This window comes from Ranitomeya variabilis, chromosome 1 (assembly GCF_051348905.1).
Source record: "Ranitomeya variabilis isolate aRanVar5 chromosome 1, aRanVar5.hap1, whole genome shotgun sequence".
NCBI classification, from domain to species: domain Eukaryota; kingdom Metazoa; phylum Chordata; class Amphibia; order Anura; family Dendrobatidae; genus Ranitomeya; species Ranitomeya variabilis.
In genome coordinates, this window is record NC_135232.1 from 1,148,708,032 (window position 1) to 1,148,714,031 (window position 6,000).

Genomic DNA, 6,000 nt, shown 5'->3' on the forward strand with positions numbered 1-6,000 from the left:
GAGCTTATATAGCAACACCCCTACTAACGACCCAGGTGCGGATAAAAGGAATGACAGAAAAACCAGAGTCAAAAAACTAGTAACCACTAGAGGGAGCAAAAAGCAAATTCACAACAGGGGCGCCAGAGAGCTGCAAGTGTTAAGTGGAACTGTAAGCGGGATATACACAAATCCCTGCAGTTCATGGTATATTGAAGAGCAGTGGGATACCTAAAATAAGCCCCTGCTGTAAACTAAGAGGTCAATAACCTTGTGTGTGTTCTTTTCATCACATTGTGGCAGTGGAGGGATAACTAGGATAAGCCCCTCTGCACATGTGATAGCCGTCTGCTGGTCTAAAGTTACCCCGATCCGTGACATATTGTGGGCAGCGGCTAAGGGATCTTGACAGTCGCGGTGTGAATCGTGACAGACACAATCTAAGCTGGACAAGAAAACACAAAAGAATAGCACTGAATCATGAAGCACACAGCATGTGTGCCACAGAAAAAAAAACAGACACTTATCTTTGCTGATTTGGCAGAAAGGCAGGAGGAACCAGGCAGAGGTCCAACACCTCCCAACAACAATTGACAACTGGCAAGGACTAATGGATCCTGCACACCTAAATACCCCAGTCAGAACTGCAATCAGCAGAAACACCTGACCAGGACTGCAACTCAGGGACAACTGCATTACCACCTACCACCACCGGAGGGAACCCAAAAGCAGAATTCACAACACTTCCCCCTGCTCCTTGCTTTCACATGGTATGTCTTTCAGCTAACCCCAGCTTACCCTGTGTTATTTATGACGTTGTTTACTCAGGCTTGATTGTATGCATCTGGTCCTCTCTTAATTCTCTGACCAAGATGAGCAGAGACCTCTCCTCTCTGCTTCTCACCTGAACACACTTAGTTTTCCATATATTGCATAGCAAAAGTCTGCAATGACTTTATTCTGCAGTGTGATCCCTAGAAGTATGTCCTAAAAGTGTGGATTACATTAGAATTAAAACCTGAATTGAACCTGAAGGGAACTGAAGGTAACTGGCCAGTCACTGCAAACAATGTTTCAGTTTGTTTTCACTTTTACTCCTATAATCTTTCACTTTCTGCTACCTCCCCCAATCCCTACACCAAGTAAAGAACTGTTTATCCCTGCTTCAATCCTCCCCATCCACCTTACCTCCTCCTCAGAACTGTTCTTTAACATACAATCCTCTGTCTCAAAGCACAGGCAGCCCCCTCATGCCCTCTCCTGCTCTCACCTGCTAACACTTTCTCTGCTCCTTCTCACTGCTGGTGATATCTCTCCAAATCCTGGTCCTCCTCACCATATTCCCACAGTCATGTCTACCTCCCATCCACACTCCATCACAAACTTCCGTAACCTCTCTAACCTTATACCCATTCGCCCAACCACCGCTTCCCCTGTCCCACTAACAGGAGCTCTGTGGAACTCTCGCTCTGTCTTTGTTTTGTTACTACCAAACTTTCCTTCCTCGCCATCACCGAAACCTGGCTCACCCCTTCTGACACAGCCTCCCCTGCTGCACTCTCTTACGGTGGCTTCCACCTTTCTCACACACCCCGCCCCAGCAGCAAGCATGGCGGAGGAGTTGGTTTTCACCTGTCAGATGACTGCTCCTTCACCCCAATCCCACTGCCACCCTCTGTTACCCTCCCTTCCTTTGAGGTGCACTCTGTGCGCATCTACTCCCCCTCCAACCTCCAACTGGCTGCCATGTACCGCCCCCCAGGGCCAGCCACCACATTCTTTGACCACTTCACCACCGGGCTACTTAATTTCCTTTCTGCGGACATCCCCACTATCATCAAGGGCGATTTCAACATCCCCATTGACACTTCCCTCTCAGCTGCCACTAAACTTCTATCTCTCACTTCCTCCTTCGGCCTCACTCAATGGTCTTCAGCAGCCACTCACAAAGATGGTCACACACTGGACCTCATCTTCACCCGCCTCTGCTCCCTATCTAACCTTTCTAACTTACCTCTTCCACTCTCTGACCACAACCTTCTCACATTCTCATCTCTCTCCACTCCATGTCTACAATCCCCACCCCACAAACTTTCACACCCTCGCAGAAATCTTAAACATCTTGACCTACATTAATTCTCTGAATCCCTTTTCCCTCTCACAGACATACGTTCTTTACATAATGCGGATGACGCTGCCGCTCTATATAACACCACAATAGCTGTAGCTTTGGAATCTGCTGCCCCACTTACACATACCAAAGCTTGCAAAATCAACAGACAGCCCTGGCACACCAGTCTGACCAAAGAACTGAGGCGAGCTTCCAGGGCTGCTGAGCGCAGATGGAAAAGATCCCACTCCAACGAGCACTTCATCGTATTCAAACAGTCCCTCACTACTTTCAAGACCACACTCGCCACAGCTAAACAAACCTACTTCTCATCTCTCATATCCTCCCTGTCTCACAACCCTAAACAGTTATTCAACACCTTCAATTCTCTCCTCCGTCCCCCAGCACCTCCTCCCTCCCCACTTATCTCTGCTGAAGACTATGCCTCATTTTTCAAGCAGAAGATTGATAGCATCAGAGACAGTTTTGGTCAACAACCCCCAGAGCCCTTCCTCCCGACTTCCCAGCCCTCCACCTCCAAGACCAACTTCTCCACCATTACAGATCAACTCTCCACTCTACTCTCACGATCGCATCTCACCACCTGTGCGCTTGACTCGCTCCCATCCCACCTCATCCCAAACCTCACCACAGTCTTCATCCCAACCCTAACCCATCTCTTCAACCTATCACTAACAACTGGTGTTTTCCCCTCAAGCTTTAAACATGCCTCCATCACACCTATCCTCAAAAAGCCCTCTCTTGACCCATCCTCTGTATCTAGCTATCGCCCTATATCACTTCTCCCTTATGCCTCCAAACTACTGGAACAACACGTTTACCTTGAACTGTCCTCCCATCTCTCTTCTTGCTCCCTCTTTGACCGCTTATAATCTGGCTTCCGGTCACACCATTCCACTGAAACTGCCCTAACTAAGGTCACCAACGACCTCTTAACCGCCAAGAGCAAGCGACACTACTCTGTCCTCCTCCTCCTCGACCTGTCGGCTGCCTTTGACACAGTGGACCATTCCCTATTATTACAGACCCTCTCATCCCTTGGCATCACAGACTTGGCCCTATCCTGGATCTCATCATACCTAACAGACCGGACATTCAGCGTCTCCCACTCACACACCACCTCCTCACCTCGCCCCCTATTGGTCGGAGTCCCACAAGGTTCAGTCCTTGGGCCCCTGCTTTTCTCCATTTACACCTTTGGCCTGGGACAGCTCATAGAATCTCATGGCTTCCAGTATCACCTGTATGCTGATGACACACAGATCTACATCTCTGGACCAGATATCACCTCCCTGCTAACCAGAATCCCTCAATGTCTGTCCACTATTTCATCCTTCTTCTTCTCCGCTAGATTTCTGAAACTTAACATGGACAAAACAGAATTCATCATCTTTCCCCCATCTCACGCGACCCCCCCAATGAACCTATCCTTACAGTACATGGCTGCCCACTCTCCCCAGTCCCACAAGCTCGCTGCCTCGGGGTAATCCTTGACGCTGATCTCTCCTTCAAACCACATATCCAAGCCCTTTCCACTTCCTGCTGACTTAAACGCAAAAATATTTCACGAATCCGATCATTCCTCAACCAAGAATCTGCAAAAACCCTAGTCCATGCCCTCATCATCTCTCGCCTTGACTACTGCAACCTCCTGCTCTGTGGCCTCCCCTCGAACACTCTCGCACCCCTCCAATCTATTCTAAACTCTGCTGCCCGACTAATCCACCTGTCCCCCCGCTATTCCCCGGCCTCTCCCCTATGTCAATCCCTTCACTCCCTCCCCATTGCCCAGAGACTCCAGTACAAAACCCTCACCGTGACGTACAAAGCCATACACAACCTGTCTCCTCCATACATCTGTGACCTCGTCTCCCGGTACTTACCTACACGCAACCTCCGATCCTCACAAGATCTCCTTCTCTACTCCCCTCTTATCTCCTCTTCCCACAATCGTATACAAGATTTCTCTCGCATATCACCCCTACTCTGGAACCCTCAAACACAACACATCAGACTCTCGCCTACCATCGAAACCTTCAAAAAGAGCCTGAAGACCCACCTCTTCCAACAAGCCTACAACCTGCAGTAACCACCGATCGACCAAACCGCTGCATGACCAGCTCTACCCTCACCTACTGTATCCTCACCCATCCCTTGTAGATTGTGAGCCTTCGCGGGCAGGGTCCTCTCTCCTCCTGTACCAGTTATGACTTGTATTGTTTAAGATTATTGTACTTGCTTTTATTATGTACACCCCACCTCACATGTAAAGAGCCATGGAATAAATGGCGCTATAACAATAAATAATAATAATAATAATATACAGGAGGAGTGGTAATGTGCAGTGTATATATACAGGACAGGAGGCGTGGTACTGTGCAGTGTATATACAGGAGGAGTGGTACTGTGCAGTGTATATATACCGGACAGGAGGAGTGGTACTGTGCAGTGTATATATACCGGACAGGAGAAGTGGTACTGTGCAGTGGATATATACAGGAGGAGTGGTACTGTGCAGTGTATATATACGGGAGGAGTGGTACTGTACAGTGTATATATACAGGACAGGAGGAGTGGTACTGTGCAGTGTATATATACAGGAGGAGTGGTACTGTGCAGTGTATATATACCGGACAGGAGGAGTGGTACTGTGCAGTGTATATATACAGGAGGAGTGGTACTGTGCAGTGTATATATACAGGAGGAGTGGTACTGTACAGTGTATATATACAGGACAGGAGGAGTGGTACTGTGCAGTGTATATATACAGGAGGAGTGGTACTGTGCAGTGTATATATACAGGAGGAGTGGTACTGTACAGTGTATATATACAGGACAGGAGGAGTGGTACTGTGCAGTGTATATATACAGGAGGAGTGGTACTGTGCAGTGTATATATACAGGACAGGAGGAGTGGTACTGTGCAGTGTATATATACAGGACAGGAGGAGTGGGACTGTGCAGTGTATAAATACAGGAGGAGTGGTACTGTGCAGTGAATATATACAGGAGGAGTGGTACTGTGCAGTGTATATATACAGGACAGGAAGAGTGGTACTGTGCAGTGTATATATATACAAGACAGGAGGAGTGGTACTGTGCAGTGTATATATACAGGAGGAGTGGTACTGTGCAGTGTATATATACAGGACAGGAGGACTGGTACTGTGCAGTGTATATATACAGGACAGGAGGAGTGGTACTGTGCAGTGTATATATACAGGACAGGAGGAGTGGTACTGTGCAGTGTATATATACAGGACAGGAGGAGTGGTACTATGCAGTGTATATATACAGGAAGAGTGGTTCTGTGCAGTGTATATATACAGGACAGGAGGATTGGTACTGTGCAGTGTATATACACAGGACAGGAGGAGTGGTACTGTGCAGTGTATATATACAGGACAGGAGGAGTGGTACTGTGCAGTGTATATATACAGGGCAGGAGGAGTGGTACTGTGCAGTGTATATATACAGGACAGGAGGAGTGGTACTGTGCAGTGTATATATACATGAGGGGTGGTACTGTGCAGTGTATATATATAGGACAGGAGGAGTGGTACTGTGCAGTGTATATATACAGGACAGGAGGAGTGGGACTGTGCAGTGTATAAATACAGGAGGAGTGGTACTGTGCAGTATATATATACAGGAGGAGTGGTACTGTGCAGTGTATATATACAGGACAGGAGGAGTGGTACTGTGCAGTGTATATATACAGGAGGAGTGGTACTGTGCAGTGTATATATACAGGACAGGAGGATTTGTACTGTGCAGTGTATTTATACAGGAGGAGTGGTACTGTGCAGTGTATATATACAGGAGGAGTGGTACTGTGCAGTGTATATATACAGGACAGGAGGAGTGGTACTGTGCAGTGTATATATACA